Source organism: Coregonus lavaretus (genome assembly GCF_964263955.1).
Source record: "Coregonus lavaretus genome assembly, chromosome: 6".
Lineage (NCBI taxonomy): Eukaryota > Metazoa > Chordata > Actinopteri > Salmoniformes > Salmonidae > Coregonus > Coregonus lavaretus.
Window position 1 is genome coordinate 26,962,177 of NC_139993.1, and position 11,537 is coordinate 26,973,713.

The 11,537-nt window shown below is 42.0% G+C and overlaps 1 pseudogene across 1 annotated transcript; it reads left to right on the top strand.

Moving 5' to 3' along the window:
- The first annotated feature begins 2,322 nt into the window (after window positions 1-2,322).
- LOC311131494 (type I iodothyronine deiodinase-like) lies at window positions 2,323-5,202 on the top strand (annotated as a pseudogene). Its single transcript, XR_014615336.1, has 4 exons — window positions 2,323-2,752; window positions 2,870-3,013; window positions 3,557-3,756; window positions 4,232-5,202. The product of XR_014615336.1 is annotated as a type I iodothyronine deiodinase-like (transcript).
- The last annotated feature ends 6,335 nt before the right edge of the window (window positions 5,203-11,537 follow it).

Here is an 11,537-nt window from a genome sequence, read left to right on the forward strand (position 1 = left end):
ACCCTGTATTCAAGAGCATGCTATGTCTCAACCGATTGCGGGCACAACACAAACACCTCAGATTATGTCAAATTGTGTCTAAGGTACAACATATACACTACCGTTCAAAAGTTTGGGGTCACTTAGAAATGTCCTTGTTTTCCATGAAAACATACATGAAATGAGTTTGAATAGGAAATATAGCAAAATGCATAGGAAATGTAGTCATTGACAAGGTTAGAAATAATGATTTTTAATAGAAATAATAATTGTGTCCTTCAAACTTTGCTTTCGTCAAAGAATCCTCTATTTGCAGCAATTACAGCCTTGCAGACCTTTGGCATTCTAGTTGTCAATTTGTTGAGATAATCTGAAGAGATTTCACCCCATGCTTCCTGAAGCACCTCCCACAAGTTGGATTGACTTGATGGGCACTTCATACGGTCAAGCTGCTCCCACAAAAGCTCAATAGGGTTGAGATCCGGTGACTGTGCTGGCCACTCCATTATAGACAGAATACCAGCTGACTGCTTCTATCCTAAATAGTTCTTGCATAGTTTGGAGCTGTGCTTTGGGTCATTGTCCTGTTGTAGGAGGAAATTGGCTCCAATCAAGCGCCGTCCACAGGGTATGGCATGGCGTTGCAAAATGGAGTGATAGCCTTCCTTCTTCAAGATCCCTTTTACTCTGTACAACTCTCCCACTTTACCACCACCAAAGCACCCCCAGACCATCACATTGCCTCCACCATGCTTGACAGATGGCATCAAGCACTCCTCCAGCATCTTTTCATTTGGTCTGCATCTCACAAATGTTCTTCTTTGTGATCCGAACACCTCAAACTTCGATTTGTCTGTCCATAACACTTTTTTCCAATCTTCCTCTGTCCAGTGTCTGTGTTCTTTTGCCCATCTTAATCTTTTATTTTTATTGGCCAGTCTGAGATATGGCTTTTTCTTTGCAACTCTCCCTAGAAGGTCAGCATCCCGGAGTCGCATCTTCACTGTTGATGTTGAGACTGGTGTTTTGCGGGTACTATTTAATGAAGCTGCCAGTTGAGGACCTGTGAGGCGTCTGTTTCTCAAACTAGACACTCTAATGTATTTGTCCTCTTGCTCAGTTGTGCACTGGGGCCTCCCACTCCTCTTTCTATTCTGGTTAGAGCCAGTTTGCGCTGCTCTGTGAAGGGAGTAGTACACAGCGTTGTACGAGATCTTCAGTTTTTGTCAATTTCTCGCATGGAATAGCCTTCATTTCTCAGAACAAGAATAGACTGATGAGTTTCAGAAGAAAGTTATTTGTTTCTGGCCATTTGGAGCCTGTAATCGAACCCACAATTGCTGATGCTCCAGATACTCAACTAGTCTCAAGAAGGCCAGTTTTATTGCTTCTTTAATCAGCACAACAGTTTTCAGCTGTGCTAACATAATTGCAAAATGGTTTTCTAATGATCAATTAGCCTTTTAAAATGATAAACTTAGATTAGCAAACACAACGTGCCATTGGAACACAGGACTGATGCTTGCTGATAATGGGCCTCTGTACACCTATGTAGATATTGCATTAAAAATCAGCCGTTTCCAGCTACAATAGCCATTTACAACATGAACAATGTCTACACTGTATTTCTGATCAATTTGATGTTGTTTTCTTTCGAAAACAAGGACATTTCTAAGTGACCCCAAACTTTTGAATGGTAGTGTATGTGGGGAAAAAACGGAGTTTACATGTTTTTTTAGATAATTTACATTAAAGGATGACAATTACCTTCTTTTTTTTTTACAACTTTTTTAAAAAGAAATGATCAAATAGTTTGACAACCCTGTTTGTAAGCTTTTAAATGATATAAAACTCGGTTTTTTATAACCGTTTATCTTTTCCAGTGATGAAGACATGGATTCCTCATGGTAGGGAGGGTATCGGTATAACTTTCAGACCACTTCTACCATTGGCAAATGTGTATGGAAAGTGATTGAAATCAAATGGAACGACCCTTTGGCTATTGGTTGACGACAATAGGAGACATGAATATCAGTGAAGTGTGGCTGAGTAGGGACATCTAGTGGATGATTCAGTGAATAGGTCAACACACACAGACACTTCTTATTCCTTGTCCTAGAGAGATACATTTGTTGAGTGCGCTCAAAAGTTATACTTTACGGTAAATTCGGTAGTCAGAATTATCCAAAACGGATCTAAAAGACCTGGATGGGCTCAAGCAGTATGGCGTAACAGTCTTTGGCCAAAATGTATTACAACATTCTACTTTACTCTATCAAATCACATACATGTTAGGGGTAAAAGTAACCTTTAGACAAAAGCCCACAAAAACATTCGAGGAGGGAGTGTTTGTTTTCATAACGTTCCACTCCGTCATAAAATAGGCTAGAAATCACGCATAGGCTATTGCTTTGCTGAGCAACAAAGAAAAACATGATATTAATATGGAAATTGTCCATTTATCTGTCAATGCCATGTTTATTTTGCTTTGCGTTCATGCAATTTATGTTTCTCTCGCTTCTGAATTTGATTTCACGAAGCTTGACCAAGAAAGTTATCTTAAAAATGGGTGAAAAGGTAACTATGACCCAGAACCCGAAGTTCAAGTATGAAGATTGGGGACCGACTTTTATGTCATGGAACTTTATCAAGACCATCCTAGGGCACATGTGGACTAATGTCGGCCAAGAAGCTTTTGTGGGCAACAATGCTCCCGACTCACCTGTGGTTACATTGGAAGGCAAGAGGACCAGTATCTACAACTATTTGAAAGGTAAGTTGACGACTGCTCGTGTTCAGTATGCTGTACAGTCTCATGCCAGTTATTTTAACAATTTCCTTTCGAAATACTAGGCTACTATAACTTCTTCTGTGTTTTCTTGTCTGTTAGACAACAGACCACTGGTGTTGAGTTTTGGAAGTTGTACCTGACCCCCGTTCATGTACAAACTTTGCGAGTTCAAGCAACTCGTCAAGGACTTCAGCGATGTGGCAGACTTCCTGGTGGTCTACATTGCCGAGGCGCATTCTACAGGTGAATGAGGTGGTCATTGGTTGACTTGTAAATGTGATATTTCAGTTTATAAAATATTTTTTTGTTGCAAACATTTCAAAAAACCTGTTTTTGCTTTGTCATTATGGGGTATTGTGTGTATATTGATGAGGGGGAAAAAACAATTTCATCCATTTTAGAATAAAATTTGGAAAAAGTGAAGGGGTCTGAATACATTCCAAAAGCGTTGTATATGCCACTTAGCAGACCCTTTTATCTAAAGCGACTTACAGTAATGAGTGCATACATTTTACATATTGGTGGCCCCGGGAATCGAACCCACAACCCTGGCGGTTCATGCTCCATGCTCTACCAACTGAGCCTAGTATGAGGCCATATAGACCTATGTGATGATGGCTTTGTAATCTATCCTAAACCTGGAGATATTATACAACTAATTTAAGAATTCTAAGTGATTGTGGCTTTTTATAATCGGTTGTATTAAACTTGATATTGTATATAGCCTAGGCTACATAAATATCAGGCCACTACAATCAGCAGTGTGATTTTGTCTCTCTGCTTCAGATGGTTGGGTCTTTGCCAACAACGTTGACATCACTAAACACCAAAACCTGGAGGAGCGGCTGACTGCAGCACAGTTCCTGGTCAAAGAGGACCCCCTGTGCCCCATCGTAGTGGATGTAATGAAAGACACCACAGCTAGTAAATACGGTGCTATTCCAGAGAGGCTGTATGTGCTGCAGGCAGGAAAGGTTGTTTATAAGGTAAGGACAGTTAAGAAAATTGGAAATAGTAAAAAGATTACACATAGATCAAATGTAATGGTTTCTGCATAAGCAAAACTGATGGTGTGCAAAGGTAAAGAGAAATCAAGGTGCACTTCTTGTCTGGAATTTTTGGAATCCTGCCAAAGCATTCTTTGCTTTCTGCCTCACATGCACACATCCTGACTCTGTAGTTTTTCAGAATTATGGGAAAGGATATTTGGAACACAGTGAAGGCTGTTGACATTCTGTTACACAGGTATTACCATATCATAGAGAGAAAGGTAGAGGCCTATAAGACCTGTTAGACAGCTGAATCTCTCTTTCTTTTGTGAGCCTCATAGAGAGGAGAGTCTGTCACTTTCACAGTTCAAAGTTCACCAATAAATCCACTTGTTACACCTGTCCAATCACCAGTCTTCTCTGTTTTCACCTGTTGCACCTGTCCAATCACCAGTATTCTGTCTGTTACCAGGGAAAGATGGGCCCAAGAGGCTACAGTCCTGAGGAGGTGTGCTCCTTCCTGGAGAAAATGAAGTAGGAAGAGGTGAATCACATCTGTCACTTTAAAACTCTGTTTTTCTGTTGTCTTTTGTTATCTTAACCCATGCCCATATGATTATGTGTAATTCTGCTCTCTGGGATCCCAATTATCCATCTTTGAGTTTGGAGACTTTCTCTATGTTTATTAGTGACGGACACAGATCAAACCTATGGCCTCTGTAACCCGATGAAGAGAAACATGGAGAGACCCTTCAATCAGAATGGGTGTGTTGGTAAAACAAGGAAGTTATCATAGGAGGTAAAGGAGGAAGTTAATTCTTGTACTTTTTTATTCAGGTCAGAGTTATTACATTGTAATGACATAATTGAAATATCACAATATCATACCTTTCTAATGGCTGAATGTGAAACAAGCCCTTTGGCTGCTAGATTATCAATATATATTCGTACTGGATCTAGTATTTTACATAACATGAAGAATTTCTCAAATGTAGGTAGGTCTATTTGATGTGTAATAGCCATGTAGTAATTGCACTGGCATATTAGGGCGGCAGGTAGCTTAGTAGTTAAGAGTGTTGTGCCAGTAACCGAAAGGTCCCTGGTTCTAATTCCCGAGCCGACTAGGTGAAAAATCTGTCGATGTGCCCTTAAGCAAGGCACTTAACCATAATTGCTCCTATAAGTTGCTCTGGATAGGAGTGTCTGCTAAATGACTAAAAAATGTAAAAAATATCTGTAACCATGCTTTTGATAAATTGTCTATGAATGTTCATAAATTACTTTGGCATGCAACTGCTTTTTACATGATGGTTACAGTGCAAACCTCTGGTCATTGTAATTTGATGAACTGAAAGCAGTATTTAGCTAAATCATTTAGGATCATTTAGAGCATGTTGTTGTGGTGATGAGGATATACCTGTTTATTAAAACTCTTCATGAACAGACGTTGCCCTTGGGATCATTAACATTTTTATTTGCATGTTTTCGTGAGATTATTAATTGTTCAGAATTCTCTCAAGTAGAATTCTCACAAGATTATTGACTTCATACACTGAGTATAGCAAACATTAGGAACACCTTCCTAATATTGAGTTGCAACCCCCACCTGGTCAGTATGTCATGGAAAGAGCAGGTGTTCTTAATGTTTTGTCAACTCAGTGTATGTAACAAGATGAGACGTAAAATAAAGAAGTTGTTCTCCTCATCAGTCTATCTGCACATCACATGACTGTGCCTCACCTTGGACCTGTCCCAAATGGCACCCTATTACCTATATAGTGCACTACATTGGAATAGGGTACCATTTGGGACTTAGACCGTGCCTCACCTTGTTGTTTTTGAACAGGTCACCACACCAGCAGTAAAAAAAGAAAGAAAAGAATGGCTGCGTTCCAGGCTGACTATATTGCAGATGCCTGCCAGATCTAAAAACGCCTGGATAGGTGTTTAACATATCAGCTAACCACATCACATGATATAGGAATCTGATGCCCGACTGCACAGTCGATTACGTGGCATGCCACCATTGGTTGATGCAATACAATGTTTGCAGTGTAGTCGGGCTGGAACGGGACCAAGACCACATAAACAGAACAAAGACAGCAGGAACTTTGGCCCAGACATGTCCAGCCATTTTTTACAAGAAAAGTCAATCTTGCTCCATTCAGTGTATAATATCCCCATGACAGCCTCAGCTCATAAGACATAAACGGACAAATAAAAAAGCACAATGCGAAAATCAAAGACAAACCTGAGGCATCATAACTCAAGGTTATATATCAATTACTAGGATACAGTGAACAAACTGTTTAGTGTTGCTACAACTTTCCAAACAAACTTGTGAGGAGGGCCTGAGCCAGCGAGGGAGAGGTTGGTTTGGCTCGTCCCCAGCCAGGCCACATCCTGTTACAGTGGACCTGTCCCAAATCACACCCTATTTCCTTTATAGTGCATTACTTTTGACCAGCTCCCTATGGGCCCTGGTCAAAAGTAGTGCATTATAACAGGACTAGCGTGCCATTTGGGACGCATACAGTGAGAACAACGACTGGATTCACTGGAACAGTTTAGGCCTAGTTCCTATTGTGAGGCAGGAGCCAACATGCTAGATGTCTGTCAGATCTCTCCCCTATAAGACTGGTTGAATTCCAATCAAAAAAAATTGTATCCTTCCACACTGCTTCCCCCCTTAGCAAATCTGAAATAACTAAATAGGTGAGAGCTATATGAAACTGTACATAGACCACCAGAGGGCAATGTGAAGCTATTGTCCAATCCCTACAGCTATCCAGTGGTTTCAGAATCAGAGAGAAGGAGAGAAGTGGACAATAGCTGGGACAAGTGGATGAGATTTTGGATTGGAATACAGCCCTGAGCATAGTAGAGTGATGGGCTTGCCCAGTGTGCAGAATACATGCAGAGCCTTATATTGGTTTGCCTGTAAATATTTTGTGCAGTGACAGGAGCTTGGCAGCGCTACAAGGCAAGGTGAGCGGGGCTGAGTAGCATAGGCAACCCACATAAAGCACATAAGAAGGGGGAGGGAACAGGTTCGAGTGGAACGATTGCTCCTGTCCATACACCATTACAGCAGAACCAACCTGGGCAGGTAAGAGCAAAACCTCAGCAGAACCATCTATTTAACTGTAGTGGGTCGCTGAGCTCTATTGAGTAAGCTCTATTGGATGGTGCACTATGAGCATAGCTGGATCAGAGATATGTTGCATTGTAAAACAATACATTTTGTATAGTATATATTGCTTATTTGCTTAGCATCAACATCTGCTACATACTTAAAGGTTTACAGTTGTTTAAAATTGCATGTCTTTTCAAATGTGTGGTTTACAGATCAATGGGCTAAAAAAATATAGTGTGGTGTGGACATCATCACTTGTACTTAACACTACTGTTTAGAAATGGACAAATCAAGAGAGGCAGCGAAACACGCCAGAGGCAGCAAGGTTCCAGCCACTGCCTCGGTGAGAGAGAGCCAGGAGAAGAGCAGCAAAGCAGTAGAGGTAAATCAAGGCACCATATAAACCTATAACTATTGTAATGGAGGACAACATTTTTTTAAATACATTATATGAAAGTGTTGCATGATCAACTTGGAATGTTTTTGTGTCCAGCCTTGAAAGAGAAAGTACATCATGACAAATGTCTTCTTAGTGTATCTACTAGATGTTTATTATTCAAATGGTTACCACCAAATGGTGTGGCCACTGTTCTTTGTGTCTATATGTTAATCACAGGTGTCAGTGGGAGACCCTGTATATCTCCGTAGACTGTCGTTGAGGCCAGCTCACAGCCAGGCTCATGCCCACACTAACCCCCAGGCCCTGGGGCTCTTCAGCCTGAAAGGGCTCCTCGTCGCCCAGAAGTTCTCCAAGGCACTCAAGGTGGGGCCCCTAGAAAAAGGCACAGTATTCCCTACACAGGGCTCTGGTCAGAAGTAGCACACTATGTAGGGAATAGGTTGTCATTTGGGATGCAGTCAAGGACCCATTCAAACCCATGGGCCATGTTCAGTAGGGAGAAAACGTTTTATAACAGAGTGAAACTGGGAGGTTCACTACCTGAACTTGTCCAATATTTTTTTACATGTTCTACGATGCTAACCATTTTGCAATGGTGTGTCCTACTGAACATGACCCAGTGTTTCTCATTGAATACCTAATTGAATCCCCACAGTCTGCCTGTTAAGTATTTCGTTTTAGCATTCACGTTGTGTTAATTTCTGATTAATAAATGATGGGTATAGAACATAAGAAGACATTGGTCGTATTCACTAGGAACAAAATCAACCTGAACTTGTCCTATAAGAAACGCTTGCTTTTGTTTTCCGTATTGTGCTACGGTCTGCACTAATGAATATGACCCTGTTGTCATACTGTATCTCTCTGTTAAGTTTTTAATTGTGTGTACTCAGGAACGGGTTGCACTGAAGAATGCAGCGAGGAAGGTCCCGGCAAGGAAACCTATTGTTATAGTCAATGAGCAGGTCAGAGAAACACATTCATATAGCCATACACAAAAGTAACTGCGATCACTGTTGAACAGAACAGCCCTTATCTTTAACAGTAGTCTAGCCACTTGACCAACAGATTTACCCCTCTCCCTGGCCTGGGCATATCTCAGTCTAAAGTGGCTTCGTCTCATCTCATTTTCTTCATCTGCACTGATACAGCCGACGTGAGTAAGACATTTAAGCACGTTAACCCCTGCAAGGCTGCCGGCCCAGACGGCATCCCTAGCCGCGTCCTCAGAGCATGCGCAGACCAGCTGGCTGGTGTGCTTACGGACATATTCAATCTCTCCCTATCCCAGTCTGCTGTCCCTACATGCTTCAAGATTGCCACCATTGTTCCTGTACCCAAGAAAGCAAAGCCCCCTATAAAACAAATAAAAATAAACAAAGTGGTTGTCCCACTGGCTATCATAAGTTGAATGCACCAATTTGTAAGTCGCTCTGGATAAGAGCGTCTGCTAAATGATGTAAATGTAAATGTAATGAAGTGCTTTGAGAGACTAGTCAAGGATCATATCACCTCTACCTTACCTGTCACCCTAGACCCACTTCAATTTGCTTACCGCCCCAATAGATCCACAGACGATGCAATCGCCATCACACTGCCCTATCCCATCTGGACAAGAGGAAACCTATGTAAGAATGCTGTTCATTGACTATAGCTCAGCATTCAACACCATGGTACCCTCCAAGCTCATCATTAAGCTCAAGACCCTGGGTCTGAACCCCGCCCTGTGCAACTGGGTCCTGGACTTCCTGACGGGCCGCCTCCAGGTGGTGAAGGTAGGAAACAACACCGCCACTTCGCTGATCCTCAACACTGGGGCCCCACAAGGGTGCGTGCTCAGCCCCCTCCTGTACTCCCTGTTCACCCATGACTGCATGGCCAAGCACGCCTCCAACTCAATCATCAAGTTTGCAGATGACACAACAGTAGTAGGCTTGCAACAATGACGAGACAGCCTACAGGGAGGAGGTGAGGGCTCTGGGAGTGTGATGCCAGGAAAATAACCTCTCACTCAACGTCAACAAAACAAAAGAGATGATCATGGACTTCAGGAAACAGCAGAGGGTGCAACCCCCTATCCACATCGATGGGACCTCAGTGGAGAAGGTGGAAAGCTTCAAGTTCCTTGGCGTACACATCACTTACAAACTGAAATGGTCCATCCACGCAGACAGTGTGGTGAAGAAGGTGCAACAGAGCCTCTTCAACTTCAGGAGGCTGAAGAAATTTAGCTTGGCACCTAAACCCTCACAAACTTTTACAGATGCACAATTGAGAGCATCCTATTGGGCTGTATCACCGCCTGGTACAGCAACTGCACCACCCGCAACCGCAGGGCTCTCCAGAGGGTGGTGCGGTCTCCAGGACACCTACAGCACCCGATGTCAAAGGAAGGCCAAAAAGATTGTCAAGGACATCAACCACACGAGCCACTGCCTGTTCACCCCGCTATCATCCAGAAAGTGAGGTCAGTATAGGTGCATCAAAGCTGGGACCGAGAGACTGAAAAACAGCTTCTATCTCAGGGCCATCAGACTGTTAAATAGCCATCACTAGCACAGAGGCTGCTGCTCCCTATAGAAATCACTGGCCATTTTAAGAAATGGAACACTAGTCACTATAATAATGTTTACATATATTGCATTACTCATCTCATATGTACATACTGTATTCTATAATATTCTACTGTATATTCTCTTAGTCCATGGCGCTCTGTCATTGCTCGTCCATACATGTATATATTCTTAATTCCATTCCTTACTTAGATTTGTGTGTATTGGGTCTACAGTTCAAGTCGGAAGTTTACATACACTTAGGTTGGAGTCATTAAAACTATTTTTTCAACCCCTCATGCACAAAGTTCTTGTTACCAAACTATAGTTTTGGCAAGTCGGTTAGGACATCTACTTTGTGCATGACACAAGTAATTTTTCCAACAATTGTTTACACACAGGTTATTTAACTTATAATTCACTGTATCACAATTCCAGTGGGTCAGAAGTTTACATACACTAAGTTGACGGTGCCTTTAAATAGCTTCGAAAATTCCAGAAAATTATGTCATGGCTTTAGAAGCTTCTGATAGGCTAATTGACATCATTTGAGTCAATTGGAGGTGTACCTGTGGATGTATTTCAAGGCATACCTTCAAACTCAGTGCCTCTTTGCTTGACATCATGGGACCTCAGAAAAAAAGTCTGGTTCATCCTTGGGAGCAATTTCCAAACGCCTGAAGGTACCACGTTCATCTGTACAAACAATAGTATACAAGTATAAACACCATGGGACCACGCAGCAGTCATACCGCTCAGGAAGGAGACGTGTTCTGTCTCCTAGAGATTAATGTACTTTGGTGTGAAAAGTGCAAATCAATCCCAGAACAACAGCAAAGGGCCTGGTGAAGATGCTGGAGGAAACAGGTACAAAAGTATCTATATCCACAGTAAAACGAGTCCTATATCGACATAACCTGAAAGGCCGCTCAGCAAGGAAGAAGCCACTGCTCCAAAACCGCCATAAAAAAGCCAGACTACGGTTTGCAACTGCACATGGGGACAAAGATGGTACTTTTTGGAGAAATGTCCTCTGGTCTGATGAAACAAAAATAGAACTGTTTGGCCATAATGACCATCGTTATGTTTGGAGGAAAAAGGGGGATGCTTGCAAGCCAAAGAACACCATCCCAACCATGAAGCACGGGGGTGGCAGCATCATGCTGTGGGGTTGATTTTCTGTAGGAGGGACTGGTGCACTTCACAAAATAGATGGCATCATGAGGAAGGAAAATTATGTGGATATATTGAAGCAACATCTCAAGACATCAGTCAGGAAGTTAAAGCTTGGTCACAAATGGGTCTTCCAAAGTTGTGGCAAAATGGTTTAAGGACAACAAAGTCAAGGTATTGGAGTGGCCATCACAAAGCCCTGACCTCAGTCCTATAGAAAATGTGTGGGCAGAACTGAAAAAGCGTGTGCGAGCAAGGAGGCCTACAAACCTGACTCAGTTACACCAGCTCTGTCAGGAGGAATGGGCCAAAATTCACCCAACTTATTGTGGGAAGCTTGTGGAAGGCTACCCGAACCGTTTGACCAAAGTTAAACAATTTAAAGGCAATGCTACCAAATACTAATTGAGTGCATGTAAACTTCTGACCCACTGGGAATGTGATGAAAGAAATAACAGCTGAAATAAATCTCTCTCTACTATAATTCTGACATTTCACATTCTTAAAATTATTATAT